Source organism: Monodelphis domestica, chromosome 7 (assembly GCF_027887165.1).
Source record: "Monodelphis domestica isolate mMonDom1 chromosome 7, mMonDom1.pri, whole genome shotgun sequence".
In the NCBI taxonomy this organism is placed as follows: domain Eukaryota; kingdom Metazoa; phylum Chordata; class Mammalia; order Didelphimorphia; family Didelphidae; genus Monodelphis; species Monodelphis domestica.
Genome location: NC_077233.1, coordinates 287,922,383 through 287,946,603, shown reverse-complemented (window position 1 = coordinate 287,946,603; position 24,221 = coordinate 287,922,383).

Genomic DNA, 24,221 nt, shown 5'->3' with positions numbered 1-24,221 from the left:
GACAGAAAAGTAGAATACAGACAAGCTCTCCTTGGCTGTCCCTACCTCTACAATTGTGTACATATCTTGGGGGTTGCTGAGTAAGCAACAATGACTTTTGAAGGTTTGGGGGTAGGAGTCAGACAGTTGCTCAGAAGGAGATTACATGGATCTCTTTTCTGGATCTGGATACAAAAATCATCTTCATTGTACATATGCAGATCCAGCTGACAATCCTGGGTTGAGGTCCCAGGGTGAGGAGGAGCACTAGCACACACCAGTATTTGTAGCCATGGAAGAACAAGAGACCCTAATTATAGTTCCTAGAAAAGAATGCTTATGGTTACTCACAGACCAGAGAACAGGATGGGGAGAATATTAAATAGACCTCTCCTTATATTGTACCACCTTGGAAGAAATGAAAACTTATAGATACTCAGAGCTAGCTCTTAAGGCACCTACACAAAGAACCTGAAACTTGGAACACTGCTCCCAAAGAAACAGTTCCCAGAAAAATGGAGCCCACTGGTAGGAGGTTTTTTTAAAAAAAATTAAAAGTCAAGAAAAGGCCAGAAAAAGAACAAAGAGCAGAAAAAGAAAATCAACAAGGAAAATTATTTTGGTGTCCAAGAAGATTGAAACATAAACTCAGAAAATAACAATCAATGCTGCATGCAAAGCCTCTATGAAAAATATGAATTGTTCTCAAGCCCAAAAGAAACAATGGAGGAACTCAAAAAGGATTTTAAAAATCAAATAAGAGAGAAGAAAAACTAAGAAGAGAAATGAGACTGATGTGGGAAAATAATGAAAAAAGAGGTCACAGTTTGGTAAAGTAGGCACAAAAAGTACTGAAAAAATAATATCTTAAAAGTAGAATAGGTCAGTTGGTAACAGAGACACAAAAATCCATTGAAGATAACTTCTTATAAAGCAGAATTGGCCAAATGGAAAAAGATATGCCAAATTCATTGAAGAACTAGACTTCTTAAAAGGCAACATTGGACATATGAAAAAAAAAAGATATACAAAAATTCACTTAGGAAAAGAACAGCTTAAAAATATAATTGACCAAATGGAAAAAGAGGCACAAAAGCTCATCCCCAAAAACACATGTCTTAAAATTAGGATTAGGTAAGTGGAAGCTAAAGATTCCATGAGACATCAAGAAACAATCAAACAAATCAAAAGAATGAAAAAATAGAAGAAAATGTGAAATTGGGAAAATAACTGACCTAGAAAATAAATCCAGGAGAGATAATCTAAGAATTATTGGACTAATTGAAAGCCAAGGTAAAAAAGAACAGCTTAGACATTGTCTTTCAAGAAATTTTCAAGGAAAACTGCCCTTATATTATAGAACCAAAGGATAAAATAGAAATTAAAAGAATATCTCCTGAAAGAGATCCTCAAAGGAAAATATCCAGGAATATTATGGCTAAATTACAGAACTATCAGATAAAAAAGAAAATATTGCAAGTGGCTGAAAAGAAACAATTCAAATATCATGGAGCTTTATTGAGAATAATACAATATTTAATAGTTTCTATATTAAAAGATTGGAGACCCTGAGATATGATATTTTGGAGGGCAAACTTACCCAGTAAAACTGTTTATAGTTCTTCAGGGGGGAAATGGGAAGTCAGTGAAATAGAGGAATTTCAAATATTTCTGATGAAAAAATCAGAACTGAGTGGAAATTTGACTCACAAATATAAGACTTGAGAGTAGCAAAAAAAGTTAAACTGGAAAGAGAAATTAAAAGTTGTTAAATACAGTTAAACTGTTTACATACTGTTTTAATCTTTTCCTTGCTTTTCTCCATACAGTTTTGTGTGCCCATGTGTTGTGAACCATAAATATCCTGTTTTGTGTCTGCTATTAGGTGTGTAATTTCTCCAACTCGATTATAGATTTCTGTTTTGTACTTAAATTGCTTCCCTTGGCATCTTTCCCAACTATCTGTTTCTCCATTATTAAAATAATGTTTTCTGTCTTCTTTCTACCATCTCCCTTTTTGCACTTTATGCTTATGCCCTCATGTACCTCTCCCATTGGTCTCTTTTTTACTAGATAATGCTAGAGCCTGGCATCATGAGGCATGATTATTCCTAGCCACAACCTCTGAATAATAGGGTTTTTCTTCAGAAGCTATTGCTGCTTCCATGGATTTCAGGTCTGGGGTCTCCTGGTTTCTCAGTCTGTAATGAGAGCAATCCTGCTTGCTATTAGAGTCCTGTCTCCCATAGTTTTTGTTGGTATACCTTTTTCCTTGATAATATGCATTTTGACCTTACCCATCTCTCTTATTTTGGCCCTGTTCATAGCAATGTTTCATTGGGCAGTTTCTTACTATGTGTTCTTGACAAGAACATAAAAAGCAAGTTCTGGGGTCTCTTTGCACCCTCTGTTGACTTTGGGGTGTCTGTCTATACTGTGTGGCTTGACTGTTAAATGTCTTAATTGTAGCCAGGTTCTTAACCTCCTCTATTTCCTTCTGTCTTAATGTGTCAATAATCTCTTGGAGTTTTTTCTTTAGATGGTCCTTTTCCCTTTCCTGATCTACTTTATCATGTAGATATGTAGATAGATGGCAATGTCCTTAACTTCATTAAGTGAGATGGTGTCAAACTTAGAGAAATATTTCCTGAAGAAAGTCATCAAGTGCTTATCACAATCCTTGAGAAATTGTCTCCTCAAATGTGCCTCTGATTCTTTTGAATTACGGTTAAAGTCCACAGTCCCTTGTTTTTTTCAATAAGGAGATCAACAAATGTGCTTGGGTGTTCATTTTTTTCTTGAGATAACTTGTCAAATTTTCCCCATGCATTGGGTCTTTCAGACAATTGTTTCATACTCTGCAAAAATCCTCCCGGCATTTTTTAAGATAGATCATTGATCTTAGATTAGAAAAATCCAGATCCTCAAAGACTTCTGGCAAGCTCATGAGTGAGCAATTATTTTTAGTTTGTTCAATAAAGTTTTTATTTTCCTGGGGCATAAAAAGTTCATATAAAAGAATTTCTATATCCTCAAAGTCCAGTTCATAGAGGTGGAATGCTCTTTTTAGCTCTTTGATCCCAAGATGAGGCTCTGATAAAAATTTAGGCATATGTTTATGTAGGAATCTCAGTCATGGGTGGTGAATGACTTATGAACCCTTGCATGTAAAACACCAGAGTTATCAGTGACCTTAGCTACATCATGCAAAGGCAAAATCTTTTGAGCCTTTGATGCATTTGCAAGATTTTCAGCAGATGCATTAATTGGTGCCTTGTTGCTTTTTGCTGTTGTATCATTAGACATGCCACTTCCCCCTACTTCCCCTAATAGTTTCCCAGTATTTCTATTATCAGTTCCAGAGTCCTTGTTGTATGTCCCATTCCCTTCCCCATGCCTTGTTTTTTTCTGCATGTAATCCTGGCATATCTCAGTTATAATAGGGATCTGACCAAACAATACCTCTAATCTATTATCAATGATTAGAGCATGTACAGATTTCTTTTGGAAGATCAGGTTGGCATCAGCTTTGATATTCTTTAAGATGTTAGTCACTGCCACAAACACAACATAGACTTGGGGTATGATTTGCCAGAGGTAATTCACATCTAAATAATTCATTGGTGTCTGTGTCTATCCCATAGTCATATTGGTTAATGTCCCCAGAACATTATCTATCATCCCTGCCACTGTTTTATAAATTATACAGTATCCCCAATAAATTGTAATTATTCCTACCCCAGCAGACTATAGTATTAGTTGGAACATGTTTCCCATTAGATCTTTTCTAGGCTCTAACTGCTGGGAGTTAACAGTTAGAAAATGGTTGTTCCCCCAAGCTTTGCTTCTAACCAGGATCTAAGATGTCTCAATCTTATAAGCTGACAGCCCTGATACAGCCTCCCTTTTACAATGGTTTCACTTCCTTAGTTTTCCAACTGACCAGAGTGGCAGTTGGTGACTAGCTTGTACTCCCCCCACCAGGAATCTAGATGTTTTTGATCCTATGTGGAAGCCCCTAGGCAGAGCTAGTGACAATGGCTGCTAGCCTCTGGAGTTACAACTGATGGTGATAGTTGGTAACAGTTGGTGACAGTTGGTCACTAAAGCTTTTTTTTAATGGGGGTTCTGTTAAGTCCTGGGTGCCAGATGCAATTGAGGGTTAAGTCTTTCAGTATGTATACACACACACACACACACACACACACACACACACACACACACATATATATATATATATATATATATATATATATATATATATATATATATATATATATATATATATATAAAGAGTTGAGACCTCCCTTCTCAAAGTGAGGTTCAGGGGAGAGAGCAGATGTAATGGAGAAAAAGGTTTGGAGATGGTAAAGGGAACAGGATCTAGGAGAGGACAGATGATGTTTAGGGTTGGCTCAGAGAGAGCAGAGGGGCTTTGATGATTTTCCCCCTTCTGCCTTCTCTCCTTGGCTATGGCTGCTCTCCTTGATTTGCTCTTGTCCCTCTTGTTCCCTCTCCACTACTAGAGACCAAAGGGTTTCTTCTTTGGAAGATGTCTCTTCCCTTGATCTGTTCACTCTTAGGGAAAAGATAATTAACTTTAATGTCAATTAACTCAATCAGGGTAATACAAAGGAATAACTGGCAGGGAAAGAATGGGAAAGGAAAGTAGGAAAAAGAGGATCCCTGTCTCTATCTAAACCCCTTTTCCCTCCCTCCTTGAATTTGAGGGGAACTCAGGTGTTAGCAGCCTAAGCCCCCTGAGAGATAGTCAGGTTGGCTGACCCTGGGTTTAGTCCTTTGGCCACAGTTCAGACCCAGGGCAACAGGAGGTGAAGTAAAGTCTGACAGAGATTTAAAATGTCTTTTCTCAGGTTTCTCTTCAGTGAGTCTTTTCAATTGGGAAACGTTGCAGGGAAAGATATCCAGTCACAATTAGGAAAAGGTGGGAAACCCTCAGGAGAAAGTCTTATTCAACTTTCTCTCTTCAGCTTTTCCTGACTGAGAGACCAACTGTTCTTCTGAAGGAACTTCCTGCTTCTCCTCAAGGGTCCCCCCCATCAAAGTGATCAGATCCACACACTCTTCAGCCTGGCACTTTTCTTATGTGCCAGCCTCTGTCGCAATACCTAGGAGGGAAGATGGCTTTTATAACTTTAAAGAACTTGATCTTTATTTGGGCAGTTAGAAGGAATATACCTAGACAGAGGGCAGAGGTATGAGTTAAATATGATGATATGATATCTTAAAATTTAAGATTAAGGCATGAGAAAGATGAACACATTGGGAGGGGGGGAAGGGTAAAATGAATAGTATGAACTATTGCACATAAAAGAGCTTTTAGAATGGAGGAGAAGTTGGGGAAGTGATGAGGGGAGCACTTGAGCCTTACTCTCATCAGAGTTGGCTCAATAAAGAATAAACATACATAATCAACTGGGTAGAGAAATCTATCTTGCCCTTAGCAAAGTAGGAGGGGAAGTGAATGAGAAAGGCTAAGAGAAAAAAGCACAGATTGGGGAATGTATTGTTCAGGAGTGAAATACTTTTGAGGATTGACAGAATAAAAAGAGTGAGAAAAGGAAAAATGGAATAGGGAGTAATACACAATAATCATGATGGTAAAACATTTTTGTGTCTTTCTAATGAAGTCTTCATTTCTCAAATACATAGAGAAATAGAGAAATGAGTCAAACAGTTGATTAATGGTCAAAGGATTTGGATGGGCAGTTCTCAGACAAAGTAATTAATACAATCTATAGTCATGTAAAATATTCTAGGTCACTATTAATGAGAGGAATCCAGATTAAAAGAGCTCTGAGGTACCACTCCATACCTGTTAGATAGGCTATTATAACTGAAAAAGGAAATGACAAAACTTGAAAGAGATGTGAGAAAATTGAAAATTCTATTGTTAGGGAATTGTGAACTGACTCAACCAGTTTAGCGTGAAATTTATATCTATTCCCAAAGAGCTATAAAATAGTATATACCCTTTGATCCAGCAATACCATTACTAGGTGTATATCCTGAAGAGATAAAAAACAAGAAGGAAAAGGAACTATTTGTACAAAAATGTTTAAAGCAGTTCTTTTTGTGGTGGCAAAGACCTGGAAAGTCAAGGAATACTCATCAACTGGGGTATGGCTGAGTAAGATATAATATACAATTAGTTGTAAAGATTACTATTATGCTATAAGAAATGATGAGCAAGAGGAACTCAGAAAACTCTGGAAAGACTTCATGAACTGAAATAGAATGAAATAAGCAGAACCAGAAGAACATTGCATGTAGTGACAGCAATGCTATTAGATGAATAATATGAATAACTTAGCTATTCTTAGCAAACAATGATTCAAAACTATTCCAAAGGATTCATGATAAAAAAAAATGCTGTCTCCTTTCAGAGAAAGAACTGATAAAGCCTGAATCTAGACCAATGCAACTTTTTTCACTTACTTTCTTAATTTTTTTGTTTCCTTTCACAAAAGGAAAAATTAGAAAAAATGTCTTATATTACTATACATATAAAATCAATATCAGATTGCTTATAGTCTCAGTTGGGATAGGGAAGGGAGGGAGAGAATTCAGGACTCAAAATTAAAAAATATATTAAAATTGGTTTCATATATGATTGATAGGGGAAAAATAAAATTATCAAAATGAAAAAGGAATAAAAGAATGGGAAGTAAGAAGGGATAGGCCATGGGAAAGCCCAGGGTATTTTAGAAACTCACAAAATGATGGTGGTGGTTGTAGATGGTTTTTGTCCTTTTTACTCAAAGAAGATCAAAATGACATCACTATGTTATGTATTTAACATGCACAAATTAGATTTGTGAGGCCAAGTTGTACAAAATCATCAGCTTCTCTCTCTCTCCTCCAGTCATCCAGTCCAGTGGAAAGACAAACGCAGTAGATGATCTTGGCATCCTCAAAATCTAACCAAGATCTAAGTGCTGCTTCTGCAGCCTTCATGGCCATTGAAATAAATTATTATCTTTTACCTCTTCTGATGGCAAGTTTGAGGCCGGCTGGTTACCTCAGGCTGTATAGCCTACTGACTGAGATGGTTTACCAGAATATGACTTCTGTGCATACTACAGCTTTCTGGAGTCACAGGTAAGAGCTGGTGGCACGTGGACACCAAAACTCTGAGAAGGGTTCGGTAGGCTTTCACACCAGAAGTCTAGTCTTCCGAGGACTTTCTGTACATTTCTCACAAAATGGATCTTCATGCTGAATGGCAGCAGTCTAGGCACAGAAACACTGAGCCTGGGGCATAACAGGCTTGGGGGTTCTCATGTCCCAAGTACTCAGCATGACATTCTATAGGAAGCCTTAATGCATCAGCAGTCTAACCCTCAAAGATCTAGAGCGCCGAGGCCTTGGACATGGAGATCAGTACAAGAAGCCACGTGATATAGTCCAACCACAGTCAATAATCCCATCCAAAAGAATAGCAGAGAATAGACTCCAGAGCTGACATAGAGTCCCAGTTTAGGAATTAGGCTAGTGATGAATAAATTAAAAAACAATTGATGACTCTTAAGAATTACAATGTATCTGGAGATACCAAAAAATCCAACCCACAGTATGAAAGTATTTCTATAATGGATATAAACAGAGACTAAAAAGAGGGGAAAAGGATTTTCAGATTTACATGATTGAAGAATGGTACAGAAATGAAATAAAAGCCCTAGAGGAAGGGCCTGGAAGAACACAGGTCAGAATGGAAAGTGGTAACACAATACCTGAAAATGAGAATCAATGATCTATGTTCCTGCAAGGTAGAGAGAAATACTCTTCACTGCCACCCACATATTGTTTCTAGATCATCATCAGGAGCTCCTCACCTCTCATCACCACTCTTTGGGGGAGGATTGAAGATGATGGAATCTTTGCCTCATGATAGGCCTCTGAAGAGTTGCTCTTCTTCTTCTTCTTCTTCTTCTTCTTCTTCTTCTTCTTCTTCTTCTTCTTCTTTCTTCTTCTTCTTCTTCTTCTTCTTCTTCTTCTTCTTCTTCTTCTTCTTCTTTCTTCTTCTTCTTCTTCTTCTTCTTCTTCTTCTTCTTCTTCTTCTTCTTCTTCTTCTTCTTCTTCTTCTTCTTCTTCTTCTTCTTCTTCTTCTTCTTCTTCTTCTTCTTCTTCTTCTTCTTCTTCTTCTGCTTCTGCTTCTTCTTCTGCTTCTGCTTCTGCTTCTTCTGCTTCTTCTGCTTCTTCTGCTTCTGCTTCTGCTTCTTCTGCTTCTTCTGCTTCTGCTTCTGCTTCTTCTTCCCATGAAGCCAATTCTTTCTTCCAAGAGCCACATTTTGCTTCTCTAAGTCCTCTCTAGAGGAAGATAGTGTTAATTATTGGGAGTTGTAATGACAGCAATGTGAAAAAGGAAAGAAAGAAGGGAGAACACAAGGATCTGTACCTGGAGCTGTCTTCAGCACTTCACAAACATCTCATTTGAGCCTTTCAACAGTTTTGGGAGGTTGATGCGATTGTTCTTCTAACCTTATACTTAAAGAAACTGAGGCAGACAGAGGTGAAGTGATTACCCAGGGTCACACAGCTGGTAAGCATCTGCTGAATTTGAAAAGTCCAGGTCCATTGCTCTAGTTATTGTGACAACTGGCTGTCTCTGATCAGTGTTTAGCAGTACAAAGTTACCTAAACTCAGGCTGTTCTTTGGCTTTGGCTTTTTTCAATAAGGAGAACATATTTTCCTCCATTCCTCCAAGTTCAGCCCTTCCATGTTGATTTGGCGATAAACTGGGATCTGAAGAGATCCTCTATTCTAAGGAGAGAGACTAAACGAGGGAGTAAGACTGAGCAATGGAAGCAATAGGCTACAGTGACCTGCTTCTGCCTCTGCATATGACAGTGTCCACTCTCCTGGCACCGAGTGGTCACTGCTGCTGTTCACTGTGTGCATTCTGCTCTGCTACCCACAAGGATTAGGGCAAAACAACTAAAACCATTAGGGCCTGCGTTCTTCTTCCATCTGGTGGTCTAGAAGTCTACAGTTAGTCTGATGCCCCTTTGGGGACCTGACTGCCCACCATGGCAGGCCACGTTCTCCTGCTCTGTGCAGAAGGTTCTCCAGAGGAGCCACAGTGCCCCTGGTGTCCTGCATTCAACAGAAGACCTATGAGTGCTGCCACTATTGGGGCCTGACTTTATCTCCCACCGCTGGGTAAAAGGCACTAAACACACACACACAAAGCCACCAAGTTGGAGACACCTCCAAGCTCCTCAATGTAATCCGTGGCTATTTCTGCTGAAGTTGGAGAAGGACCTCTAGAGCTTGGAGTCTGACTTCCATGTTCTGTAGGGCACCTACCTGAAAAGGAAGGGAGAGAAAGAGAGATAGAGACAGAGAGACAGACAGAGACAGAGACAGAGGGAGAGAGATGGAGACAGAGACAGACAGAGACAGAGCTAGAGAGAGAGGAGCTTCCTTTAAGTTTTCCCTTTTAGTTTTCTCCCTCTCTTGCAATTTCCTTTGATAAATGGACTTATTTGCTATTAATTATTTATCATGACATTTTTGTATAACTGGCATTAAGTAGGAAGGAATTAAGAATATGGGTTTAAGCTTAAAATGATCCTCTCCCCTTAATTGTGACCTGGGAAACTCATTAAGAATCTGTTGTATTAGTGCCTCTCATGTCCAGCATTTGGCCAAACCTTGTGGGTCATGCATATCCTACCAGGGCAGGAAGTAGACCTTAGAGGGAAAATAAGGCGTCTCTCCTTGTGCTTGCTGAGGTATTTTCTCCTAGGCAGTTGCTGCCTCTTGTGCTATCCAGCTCAGGTCACAAACCCTCACTACTTGTTATTTTCTTCCCATTCCTGTTACAAAGGTTTGGGGAAAATGAGAAGAAAATTGTAAACAACACCCTTTCGCCGTCTACTCTCCATTGTTATTGGAAGAAATTAGATGCTTAGACATTACTTAGATCCACATTTCTAAAGGTCAGCCTTGAATTTTCCTGTTAGAACATCTTCAGAAAACAGCATTGCCATGGGGAAGCTTCCATTTCTATTCTGAGATGTGAGCCTATGACAGAGGCCAGTGTTGACATTTCATTTTATTTGGAATGTTCTTTACACTTTCTCACTTTGACATATTTGAAGATTTAGTGATGTGTTATTAATTGTACGTTATAACCTTCTCTGTCTTAATGTTCTGGCAGAGTTTTGGAACTGGGATAATAGTTTGAAGACAAATCCTATTCAAAGGTACATCTCACATTTCTTTTCAGTCTCGTGTTGATAATCTGTAAATGCCACTGAAATACAATTAAAGCAAAAACCGTTGCTCCACCTGACTATTTCACATCACAAAAAGTACAGATGATAAATGGGTATGTTCTCTGTAAAACTTATCAAGCCTTAAAAATAAGCTTTCCCTGTGGCTTCTCTTGTCAGCCATTTGATACACGGTATAAGGCTGGGGTTCCAAATCTGACCCTCTCTTTTTTTTACAGAATCCAGTATGGGCTTCCCACAGACAGTAAGAGCGAGAGCCAGTATTTTGAATTGAGAGCCTTTGATGCCAAATCCAGCACTTTCCCTTCTGGGCCATGTTGCTTGCCTTCCCCAAGGACAAGTAGAAAGCCCTGAAAGAGCCCATTCCTTCTATGCAAAAAGATAGCAATACTTGGGCTACCTATGTCACAAGGCTGTGAGGAAAGTTCTGGCGAAGATAACCCTTTATAAGTGAGCTAAGATTAGCCATGCTCCATTTTTGAATTTTAATTTCAGAATTCTTTTTTACATCTGTCATTATTACAATTTATTAAGTTTAGTTTCTATGCAGTAAACCTTTTTCATTTTGAGTTTTCAATAAGGAATGTATACAGTAGGTGGCATTTATAGTAGAGTGCCTCAAAGTCTACAAAGTACTTTCATGTAATTTAATCCTCATTATACCTCTGTGAATTAAAGAATTGTATTATTTGAACTGAGACTTGGAGATGTTAAATGATTTGTTCAAAGTCCCAATTAGGAAGTATCTGATTCATGGTTTAATTACAGATGCTCCCAACGCCAAGGCCAGTACCACAGCCACAATACTACATTGGCTTTAATCAGCAGTGTAGGCCCTCAACTTCTTCCAACTCTTTGATTTTCTTGAGAAGATTTTGCAGACAAAATAAGCCAAGACAAGGAAGGATGGACGTGGGGCGTCCTTGGAAGCCAGTTGGTTTACGCCATGATGGTTTTGTGAAGTGAACAGAAGAGGAAATCAGAAGATTCAAGTTTGAATTAATCCATGTGCCTTCTTTGTCCTTAGGCAATTATATTACTTTCCTTCTCTGGGCTTTAGTTTATTATCTCTAAAATGACTGGGTCAGACTAATTGATCTCTAAGAACTTTCCTAATTCTGAATCCAATGATCTTAGTGTGATAGGGGCAATCCTGTGAAACATGTGCTCGTGAGAATGCTTACACACATTGTCCTCGTACTGAGGGAGGAGGATTTTGTGATCATAAAATGATTCCTCATTGCCCCCCCCCCCATTTACCCATCCTTTGTGGTTTTTTCTAAGGGGACCAGTCACTGAACATCATGGGGGAAGACTTTTGTTGAGTGACATCCACATTTGATAGGCCATAAGATGTCTAGATAGACTTCTCTCCTTTCTTAGGAAGACACAGTGCCACCAGGAGGGGAAAGGAAGGGAGGGAGATACGTCCGATCATATAACTTAGAAAAATTTGTGTGGAAATTTGTGATTTCAAGTAATTGAGAAAAAAAAAATTTAAAAATTAATTCTGAAAAAATAAACAAATGGTTGTTTGTTTTAATCTGGTGACTTTTAGAAGTTAAGAATGCCTGAGTTATTGTTGTCTGCTTGAAGAAACATTTTTCTCATCGCTATACCACTTCATGAATGGTAAGCAGCCCAACCATAGGAGAGTTATTAGAGATGAAAGAAGAAAAACAGATGAAGTCATAGCCTGGCTGGCCAAGAGATTCAATTCTTATGAGTTATTTGTATAATATGGATCCACGGATCCATGAAAGACATGTCTAGCAGTTCCACAAAGTTGTCTTCACTTCCTGATAGAAGATAACAGATGTGATAGTTATTGTTATATTTTTAGATATTTGTTAATATATACTTATGAGTCTTTGGGGCTTCAAGAATTCCTTTGGTGGAGGAGGCAATTAAATAGCTGTCTTATACTTTATATGTGCATTGTCCAGCAAGTGCCTTTTCTTTAGGATACTGTTAATCCCTTCTGGGGAGATTTTACATAGATAAGATACCTATCTAAGCTTTATCATAAAGATACCCCAAACTCTGGAAGTGAGCATACCAAGACAGAGAAGGATATTTGAACAGCCTTCTCCTTTTCCATTGAAGATCCCTCAAGACTGAATCTGTTCGTTGTGAGTCTAGAACAGGAACGAATACCTAACTGATAAGATTCTATGGAAAAATGAGTTGACTAGTTGTGAGGTAGAAGAGAATGATGTATGACAGTTGTCCAAAATAGGTGTGGCATTTTGTCTTCAGAGACACCATTTGGGAGATCTTGTGTCCACTAGCCAACATCTGGTTGGAGCATCTCTGGTGGTGTTATATCTCCAGGGCTAGAAAGAGATCAGAAGAAGTAAGGAAAAATTTTACAGTGCAGGAGGAACAATATCTTAAGTAGAAATGATTAAATAAAAAGCAAATGAGAGCTTACTTATGAGATGTTAGGAATCTAGAAAAATAGTTTTGAAAAAAAAAAGGTACCATGAGCTCCAAAGAGACAGTAAGAAATAGTCTGAGGTGAAGCTAGAATTCAAGACAGAGAAGTGTCTCACAGTCACTTCTTTTTTTTTTTTAAGAGCTATTTCAAACCTTGTTTATTTTTAAAGCCTGCTGCATGCATTCCTTATTCTATAAAGGTGCTTCAACTGTTGAAAATCTGGAGATGTCACAAATGTTTCTTGTATGGGAAATAGCTGTGATTTCACAGCTAAGAACAGTAGTTGCTCTGCTCAAAAATATTCTACCCATATATTCCACAACTGAAAATTCTTTTGCATCAAAAAGCTTTTCCTAAGGAATTCAAATTCTCTCTGGATAGATCTAAATTTCCTGGTTCAAATCTCTTTCTTTAATCAAACCAATACCTAAACAAGATAAGCTTCATTGAAGAGGGGTATGGATATTGAGAAATTTGGAAGAATGAAATAAAGAAGGAAAATGGAAGAGAGATAAGTTATTTATACAGTATTTAGGTTGTCTGACAAATAACTGAGACATTTTCTCAGTGTGAAAGTATATTTCTTTGGAAGAATATTGATAAAAATATATTTTTATTGATCAAGTGATATAAAATAAAATAATGCATATAAAGTGTTTTTAGAAATATAAATCACTATTTAAATTTTGGGTTTATACCCCAAAGAGATAATAAGGAAAAAAAGACTTGTCAAAAATATTTATAGCTGTGATCTTTGTGGTGGCAAAAAATTGGAAAATTAGGGGATGCCCTTTGATTGGGGAATGGTTGAACAAGTTGTGGTATCTGTTGGTGATGGAACAATATTGTGCCCAAAGGAATAATGAACTGGAGGAATCCTGTGTGAACTGGAAAGACCTCCAGGAATTAATGCAGAATGAAAGGAGCAGAACCAGGAGAACATTGTACACAGAAACATTGTGGCACAATCACATGTAATGGACTTCTCTACTAGCAGCAATGTAATGATCTGGGACAATTCTGAGGGCTTTATGAGAAAGAACGCTATCCACATCAAGAGAAAGAACTGTGGAAGTAGAAACACAGAAGAAGAAAAGAAACTACTTGATCAAATGGATTGGTGGGGATATAATTGGGGATATAGACTCTAAATGATCACCCTAGTGCAAATATTAATAATATGGAAATAGATCTTGATCAATGACACATATAAAACCCAGTGGAACTGTTCATTGGCTATAGGAGGGGAGGGAAAGAACATGAATCATGTAACCATGGAAAATATTCTAAATTAATTAATTAAATAAAAATTTTCAAATGAAAAAACATAAAACACTATTTAAATTTCTATTATTATCATTATCCTCATCTTTTTTAATGGCTGTAGGTCCTGAAACAGTCCTAGGACAAGTTCATATTATGCTATTATTCTGTTAAATGAAATGTTTTGTGAACCATAATAAATAAATATATTGGGGTACAAATTTACTTTCTTTAAGTTCATTGAAAAAATATTTGAAACAATTTCAAGAGCAGACAGGAAGATGAGGATAATATGTACCTCCTCCTGTTTTCACATTTTTTTTCCTAGATCATTATATTCTAAAATCTTTTTAGTTCACATAATTTGGAGATGAGGATTAGGTATGAAAAATTTTTATGAACTAATGTTATGTTCAGGAGACAGCAAATGATGGGTTTATGTATTATAATACTTCAGTTGCAAAATAATTTATATTTTGAATTTTCAAGGATAGTTTTAAGTCTATATTTGTAGAAAGGGAATATGTCATCTGTTGCTTTATGAAGGAGCTTCTGGAATATATTCTAATCACTTGATTGCATATTTCTAGCTATTGTTTTGAATTTAATGAGTAGAGTCAGTTTTGTTTTTTAGATGTTTGACTGACAAGAGGAGAGATATTGCTTAATAATTGAGAGTATGGCAGGATCTAGAGAGAATTTTTCAAGGTGAGGGGCATGTTTAGAGGTAGGAGGGAAAGAACCAATAGATGGAAAGAGGTCAAAGGTTAGAAAGGTGGGAAGATTGGAGGAGTAAGGAGGGGTTGTGTAGCCAGGACCCCATGTAGATGACTTTCTTTGTACAGGTGAAGGGTCACCTCATTGTCAGGGACCTAAGTTTTTTGTACAATAAAATTACAGTTATTGAGTTCAAATGATATTTTGATATTACTAGGGAAAAATTCCACAAAATTAAGGAATAATTTATTCATTTTTGATGAATCTATAAAGATTATATGTGCATATCAAATGATTAATTCAATGAGCTAATTATCAAAAGGATAATTGGATAATTTTGATTATATAAAATTGAAAAGAATATATAAAATATATAAATATTATATTAAAATTATATATAAATAAATGAGATTAAATAATAAGTAATATTTAAAATAATAAAAGGAAAACACAACTGGAAAATTCTTTACAGTAAATTTCTTTGTTAAAGGTCTGGTACTCAAGATATATAATAATCAAATTCAAACACATAGAAATAATATCCATTTTCCAAACATTAAATGGTCAAAGGTTGTCAATACACAATTCTCAAGGAAAAAAAATCCAATCTATCAATGGCTATATGAAGAAATGGTTGTCATTTTGAAGCTCTATTTCACACGTAGATTGGCAATGATGAGAAAAGGGGGGGGGAGACAATATTGTAGGGGCTCTGGAAAGAAAGGCATATTAATGCAGTGTTGATAAAGCTTTGAATTGGCTCAGACAATCTGGACAGTAATTTGAAACTTTACTCAAGAGTTTTTGAACTGTCCAAAGACGTCAAAGAAAAGGCAATCCAAAACGTACAAAATGAATTTATAGAAAAATCTTTTTGTTGTAGGAAATTACTACAAATAGGTTGTTCAGCAACTGAAGAATAGTTTAAAAACACTGTATATTAATATAATGAAATATTATAGAACTATAGAATAATAATGATGAAAGAGAATTTAAAAAAACCTGGAAGACTTTCGAGGATTCATGCAGAGTTGGATTAAAGATACAGTAGCAACAATATAAAAGAAAAATAACTTTGACAAAGTTAATAAGACTCGTCAATGGAATGCCCCACTGCATTCCAAAGGATGGAGGATGAAGCATTTTGCTTATTTCTTGGTCAACAGGTAATATATTCGAATTACAGAATAAGTCATCAAAGTATATATGTGCGTATACATAGATACCCACACATGTTTTACCTATCTATCTATAGACATACACACACATGTACATGTATTCAGATATTCCCACAAGAAGTTAGGTGGCACAGTGGTAACAGCACTAGGCTTTAGGTCAGAAAGATTTGCTTTCAAATCCAGACTCAGACACTTACTGGTTGTGAGGCTCAGGCAAATGACTTCATCTCTATTTGCCTAAATTCTTCATCTGTAAAATGGGGACACAGTAGACAGAAATGGACCAGTGCCCTTTTTTAAGCCCTCACCTTGTCTTAGACTCAATACTTTGCTTTAGTTCTAGGCAGAAGTGTGGTAAAGGGTAGGCAATGGGGGTGAAGGGTCTGAGTTCAAGTTTCAAGCAGGACTTCCCATCTCTAGGTCTGGCTCTCCATCCCCTGAGCCACATGGTTACCATGGCTACTCCATGGACTCAACGTGACAAGTGACTGAACAACCAAAAAGAAACCAAAACAAAACAAAAGTAAAAACACAAAAATAAATTCAGACCTGACCGATGCTTCTATTTCTTTTCTCTTCGTTGTACTTATTGGCTACTGTGGCTTTCTTTTCCCTTTTTTTTCCCCAAACCAGATGGGAGTTTGGAGAGAACAAGTGATGGTACACTCAAAATAAAAATAAAATAAAGCAAAAAGATCCTAGAGAACAGAAGGAGGTTTTTAAGGAAAAGGACAGGCAGGGCATCTTTGAAAGGAACGCTGAATTTGGCATGCACTTTTTAAAGACAAGCAGTGCATAAAGTCGATTTGTGGTTTTACATATGAACCGCTTTTTCTGTTGCAAAAAAACAAACATGTTTTTATTTGATTCCTTAACTTAGACTTTTATTTAGGAAAAATGTTAACAGGCCTACTATTAAGTTGCTATAGCAACAGTGACTTTTTTTTTTAAGAAAACAAGATGGAAATACAAATTAAGAGTTGTAAAGCTGTTTATGCTCATTGACCTAGGACTCCCATGACTAGGATTAGGCCCTAAGGGCATTACTGAGCAGATGAAAAGATGTGTATGTATTATGCTACTAGAAGTGAACAATATTGGAAATATAAAGCAAAACAAGAGAAATATAGGAAGAAATTAAGAGAAGAAAAGAGAATATGAAAAATACTATGATTACATGTAAAAAACAACAGCCACAAATTAACAGAAAAAGCATCAAAGTAAAACCAACCCAAAGGAAGTCAAAAGTAGAAGATGTCTATTTAGAACACATATAATTTACATATTTGTAAACAACTTGTAAATAATGTGGGGTTTGTGGTCTTTCACATGAATTTTAAAGGTATTTGGGCATTTAAATGTTTTTAGTTATTTGGTGGAGGTTACTAAGTACATAATTAAAAATTTTATAAAGAAAATATTATTAGATTATAGGCTAGGCTAAATCATGATGGGCTTTGAAACTTTAAAAAAATAAAATGGGCTTTAAAACGTCACCGGAAAATGATCACATTTATTTTAAGTATTTTTAGCATTATTAGAGAAGTGATGTGTGATGTATTATTGCTGATGCTTTAATAATTTTGTTTAGTACTGATACTAGTTGTTTTGTTGTTGAATTTTTTTGTCCCAGAAAATCTGGTCTTAGGTTTTAAGAGATAATTCATATTATGTAGGATTTTAATTCTTACTTTAAAAAAATATTAAGTGCCCAGTATATGATGGTGCTGGACCGTGTTTGTTGGCTAGAAAGATAAAAAAACAACATGGTCCATGAGACCCAGGATTATATAAAATTAAATGTAAGGTAGAATTGGACTTTGTGGGTAGGACATGCTTTAGGAAATGATATTACAAGTTAATGGCTTTGAGGCAGCTAGAGAGCACAGCGGATAGCCAGACCTCCCCTGGAGGACCTGGGTTCAAATTTGACCTCGGATTCTTCCTAATTATGTGACCCTGGATAAGGTACTTAACCTGATTGCTGAGTGCTTCTCACTCTCCTGTCTTAGATTTGATACTAAGACAGAAAGTAAGGATATGGTTTTTTGTTGTTGTTTGAAGTTAATGGCATGTGATCTTCCTCCTCTTCATTACTTTTTCCCCTCCAGATTTATTCTAAGGGAATCTAGTATCTATATCCTGCAAATGCTCAGCTTTTTCTGAAAATCATTATTGCTTTATAAACATTATCACATTTGATCCCCACAACAAACCTAAGAGGGAAGTGCTATTACAGCCCCCATTTTACAGATGAGTAAACTGAGGCAGATAGCATATCCAAGGGCAGATTTGAGCCCAGGTATTTCTAACTTCAGGTCTCTTTTGATTGCACCTCCTCAGGACCTCTAAAGTCATGACAGAGGCTGCTCATTTATTCACATTCATTCAATTATTCATTCAGTCACTCATTCTTTTTGTTCATCCTACTCATATTTAATTGAGTAAATCTATAGGACAATATGAAAAAAGCCAAATAGATGAATGTAATCATAAATAATTGCTCAATTTCCACTGATTTCAGCTAATTTTAGCTTCAGAAGTTCTTAGAGTATCTGAGTTTTAAAATAACAGAAACAAACTGAAATGATGTTTTGAAGTTGGTTCTTTTTAGTCTAATTATTTTGCTTTGTCATATCTTGTTTGAAGCAACACAAGCCAGACAACTAGGAGGATGCTCTTCAGCCGCAAAGGCGTGTTTTAGGTCCATTCTCATGTAAAGAGTTATTAGGGGACCTTTCAGTAGCTCAGTACTATGGATATTTATAGACAAACTGATCCAGCATAACGTAGGTGATAAAGGGTAAGTCTCCGAAATCAGAGATATATAAATTCAAGTCCTACCACTGACACATGCTAACTTTGAGATCCTGGAAGAGACCATATTTGTTGTTGGATAATGCAATGGATAAAGAGCTAGACCTGAGTCAAGAAGTTCTGAACTCAAATCCAACCTCAAACAAGAGCTGTGTGACCCTGGGCAAGTCACTTAACACCTTTATAACTGTGGGTTTTTTTCCTTTTAATAGAGCATCTAAAACAACTATTTTTTAAAAAATAAATTGAACTGGCCATAAATGAACTTCCCAAGAAAAAAGCATTAGGACCAGAAGGATTTATAAGTGAATTTTGCCAAACATTTAAAGATCATCTAATCCCAGTATTATGCAAAAATTTTAGAACAATTGGTAAAAAAAAAAGAGTCCTACCAAACTCTTTTTATGAAACAAATATGGTAGATACCTAAGCCAAGAAGAACAAAAATAGAGAAAGAAAATTATGAGCCAATTTCATTAACATAGAAGGAAAAATTCTAAATTAAAATTTTAGCAAGGAGACTACAACAATATATCACAGAAATGATGCATTATGATTGAAAAAGATTTATGCCAGTATGCAGGGATGGTTTAATATAAAGAAAACTATTAACATGATTGATTACATCAACAAAAAAAGGTAACAAAAATTAAATGATTCTATTAACAGATGCAAAATGCAACCATAATTCCAATTAAAAACACTTGAAAGCATAATTACAAATGGATTTTTCTTTAGAATAATAAGTATATGCTTAAATCATTAGTAGATGTTATTCATAATGATGATATTAGAAGCCTTTCCTATAAGATCAAGAGTGAAACAAAGATTCCCATTATCATCAATATTATTTTATATTGTATTGGAAATGTTAGCAATAGCAGTAGGAGAAAAGGAAATTATAGGAATCAAAATGGGCAAATGGACAATGAGATAACAAACCTACATTTTTCACAGATGATATGAAAATATGTATATATATGTACAATTATAAAGATTCAACTGAAAAAATAGTTGAAACAATAATTTTAGAAAGTAACATATAAAATAAACTCACCTAAATCATCAGCATTTTTATATATCACACAATGTCTTACAAGAAGAGATAGAAATAACTCATTTAAACTAACCAGAGATAGAATAAAATATCTAGAAATATTTCTGTCAAAACAAACACAGAAACTATATGAATATGATTAAAAAACTTTTTTTAATCATGTTTATATAGTTGTTACATACAGTAAATAGTTGAAACAATTTAGTATTGATTAAGAAATAGAAAAGCAGATCAATGGAACAGAACAGTTAGGAGGTGAAAGTAACGTTATGTTTGACAAAAATACAAATTCAAGTTTTTGAAATAAGAATCTACTGTTTGATAAAAATTATTGAAAAAAATATAAAGCAATCTGCCAGGAACTAGTATCTTACACCTTTTACCAAGATAAGATCAAAATGGATATGTGATTCTAGGCATAAAGGGAGATATCCTAAGCAAACTTGAAGAACAGGAAAAATATTACCTATCAGATTTTTGGCTAGGTGAAGAATTTATTAATTAACAAGGTACATAAAATATTAAGTGATATAAAATGGATAATTTTGAATACATTAAATTGAAAGGTTTTGTATAAGTAAAACTAATGTAGCCACAATTAGAAGGAAGGCAGTAGGTTGCAAAAATTTTTACAGAGAGTTACTTGGATAGAGGCCTCATAGCTAAAATATATAGAGAACTTTTTCAAATATATAAGAATATGAGCTATTTCCCAAATGATAAATGGTCAAAAGATACAAAGAGACAATTTTTGGATAAAGAAATCAAAGCCATATTTAAACTATATGAAAAAAATGCTCCAAATCATGATTGACTAGAGAAATGCAAATCAAAACAAAAAATCAAATGCAAAACAAAAATAATCATCTCACACCTATCAGATTTGCTAAAATGATAAAAAAGATAAAATGATGTATTGGAGAGGATATGGAAAAGGGGGGGGGTACTAATACACTGTTGGTGGAACTGTGAACTGATACAACCATTTTGGAGAACAATCTGAAATTATGTTCCAAGAGTTATCAAATTGTGTACTTGTTGGCCCAAAATTTATTTTCTAAAGTGATTAGGGAAAAAGGAAAAGAACTTATATGTTCTTAAATACTTATAGTTGCTCTCTTTGTGGTGGCAAAGAACTGGAAATTGAAGGAATGGCCATCACTTAAGGAATGTCTAAACAAGTTGTGACATATAACTGTTATTAATTTCTACTACACCACAAGAAATGATGAATAAGTTATTTTTTTAAAAACTTGGAAAGACATGAAGTTATGAAGAGTGAAAGAAGCAGAACCAAGAGAACATTAGATACAGAAACAGAAATACTGTTTGCAGAATGACTTATGTATTTCCACCTGGAGAGAAAGAGCTGATAAATAGACCTAAGTAAGACAGAGTTTATAAATATATCTACATATCTTTTTGTCCAATGATGCCTTCTCTAATGGGACGAGGGAAGGGAGAGAGTTAACAAGGTATTTTAATATGACAAAAATAAATTAATTTAAAATATTAAATTTAAGATGGCATGTATTTTTTACATATCTATGTAAATTTATGCTTCTTTTTTTACCTATTCTTCCCTACCTGTTTCCTTGAATTTCACAAAAATGAGAACATTTTTCCTGTAGCAGCTAAGTATAGTCAGACAAAATGTCTTTGCTCCATGGTCTCATTATGCATGTAAAAACTAGTACTTTTCTGTTAAGAAGTAGAAAACATGATTCATAATGAATAATTGAAAAAGCATAGAAAATGTTTACCATGTGCCAGGCACTCTGCAAATATCCTAAAATCCAAGATGGATATTGATGTAGACCAGAATTTACACTAAATATAAACTAAGGCAGACCAGAATTTAGAAATAAATTTAGAAGTAAATCAAGTGTTTATTAGGGACTTCCATGTGAGGGGACAAAGTAATACCAGACCACTAAACTGCCCAACAGAGGGTCTTTTCATAACAGAAAATCCCTAAGGAGAAGAGATTAGGGAATATGATTGACTGGAAATTAGGTAATATCAATGACCCTCCTCTCCTTGTCTCATGGGACTAAGAAGAACTCATTGTTGGAATTCAGGTCCAAGATGATGGACCAGACTTTGGGCAGTAAACCAGAGCAAAAGCTGTTCAAAGAGGTTTTGGGGGGCATAATCTTCCGGGAAAAGATTGTATCACAGGGAATCAGGAATGATGAAGGTACCCACATGGCAGGCTAGACGAGGTCTTTTTCTCTATCTCTCTGCTTTTACCTATCCAAATAATTCTAATAAACTTGATTAAAATATAAGGACCCGAGTCTTAATTTTAATTATGACACTTACTTTCAGGGATTTGTCTGATGTCCAAAGGAACAGGAATTTCTTATAAGTGAACATTCAAAAAAGACCTTGGTTATTGATGGGCATTTCACAGAGCCCATGTTCTGTTTTCATTTACTTTTCCACGGTCTTTCTCTCCATCCTGCAACTTTTAATTAATGTTTCCACAACTTCTGTTGATCTCCATCATTTTAAAATTCTTGGATGAAAACAGTCATGTGACAAAGTTGATTTGGCAGTTTTAAAAACTGGTAATTAGGAATCAGTGTGCCGTGAGTAGAGAATGTAATAAATAAATCAGTCTAGCGGAACAAAAGACTATATAGCAATGTTATTAAAAGGTCAGGAGTTTAGTAATTCAATTAAATCTGGGAGGTCGCCTCAGCCATGCTTCTGAATGATAATCATTCTGAGGACTGTAGTGTTTGACCATCATTTTCCATTTAATCTGTCACAGTTTATGTCTAATGTACATCACAGAAATGCCATTCAGTGGACACAATGATGTATATTCGTTAATAATGCCTCAAGTAATTATACCATAACAAAAAGAACTGTTAGATGAACTATTATTCTGTTTCAATTCAGAAGGATTTTAAAATTAATATGCTGCCACATGGAAAAGGCATTCTTCAACCCAAGGGAACATATAGATGTTGATTATTTTCTTTTAGCTTCATTTCTCCAGAGTCACACTCCTGCTTGACTTTAGACACATACATTTTCCTCACAGACTATTTCTGACCCTTCAGAATCTCCTCTTTGAGGATACCTTTTAATTATAATTTATAACTATATGGTTTAGTGGATAAATCTTAGAGTCTGGAGGTAAGAAGATCTGAATTTAAATCCAGCCTCAGACAGTTAATAGTAATGTGACCCTGGGAAAGTCACTTGACCTTTGTTTGCCTCAGTTTCCTCAACTGTAAAATAGGGGTAACAACATTATCTACCTGCCATGGTTGTTCTGAAAACCAAATGAGAATATATTTGTAAAGCACTTAGTACAAAGCCTGGCACGTAGTAAATTCTATATACATACTTATTCTTTTCCCTTTTTTAGGAGTGGGATATTATAGCCATCTACTTCATTTTTTTTTAATCCTCACCTTCCATCTTGGAATCAATACTGTGCATTGGTTCCAAGGCAGAAGAGTGGTAAAGGCTAGGCAATGGGGGTTAAGTGACCTGCCCAGGGTCACACAGCTGGAAGTGTCTGAGGTCTGATTTGAACCCAGGACCTCCCATCTCTAGGCCTGGCTCTCCATCCACTGAGCAACCCAGCTGCCCCTACTTCATTTTTTAAAAAGTCAGAAACTACTGCTTCTGCCTATTTTTTTGGAAATAAATTGTTATTTTTCTTGTCTTGGATTGTACCACTTTAGTTCAAGCTGAAGTCAGTATTGATTATTATCTTCTATGCTAATGCTTATCAAATGAATAATTTGAAACTTTAAATACAGTAAAAACTCTGGACCACTTTTCTTTGCCATCATGAGTAGCCAAGCCTACAAAGCTTGTGAAAGGAAAACCATCAGTGTTTTAAAATAGTTAATAAAATCCTGAAGGCTAAAGATGAACATTAATTATTTATGCTTAAGAGAAGAATTAGGAATTGACCTAATTTAATTATATCTTAGCTTTATTGGTAAATTTAAGAATCTCTATGTATCCTCCAACGTAAAGTCCTCAGGCCAACAACAAGCTTGGGACCAAGTTAGGCAAGATATGTGATAAAGCAGGTGGGCATTAAAGTAAGTATTCATTTGTTCATGTGCTCGTGATTCTCCCACTAGCCATTGTTGTTGCTCTTGTTGGTTGTTGTTGATGGATAGAGTCCTGGTACTCATAATGGAAAAAGTGTCATTCCAAATTGGAATTGATGAGTCAAAACCTTGCCTATGTGAGGAGAGAATAATCGGCTGAATGAATATTGGCTTTGGAATTCGATTGCTTTCATTCTTCCGTGGATACTAAAGATAAATGCTGTGGAACTGCCACAATTTCCATTTCAAATATATGAAACTACACGCGATGGAAAAATAATAGTGTATTGTGGAGGACAGCACCCTCCCATTCTCCCAGACCCTCAGCTTGACGGCTTACTAAACGTTCTGGGTTCCTCACCATCTCGCTTCCCCCTTATCCAAGCTGTTTCCCGGGTCTTTCTATTTCACCTTTATAA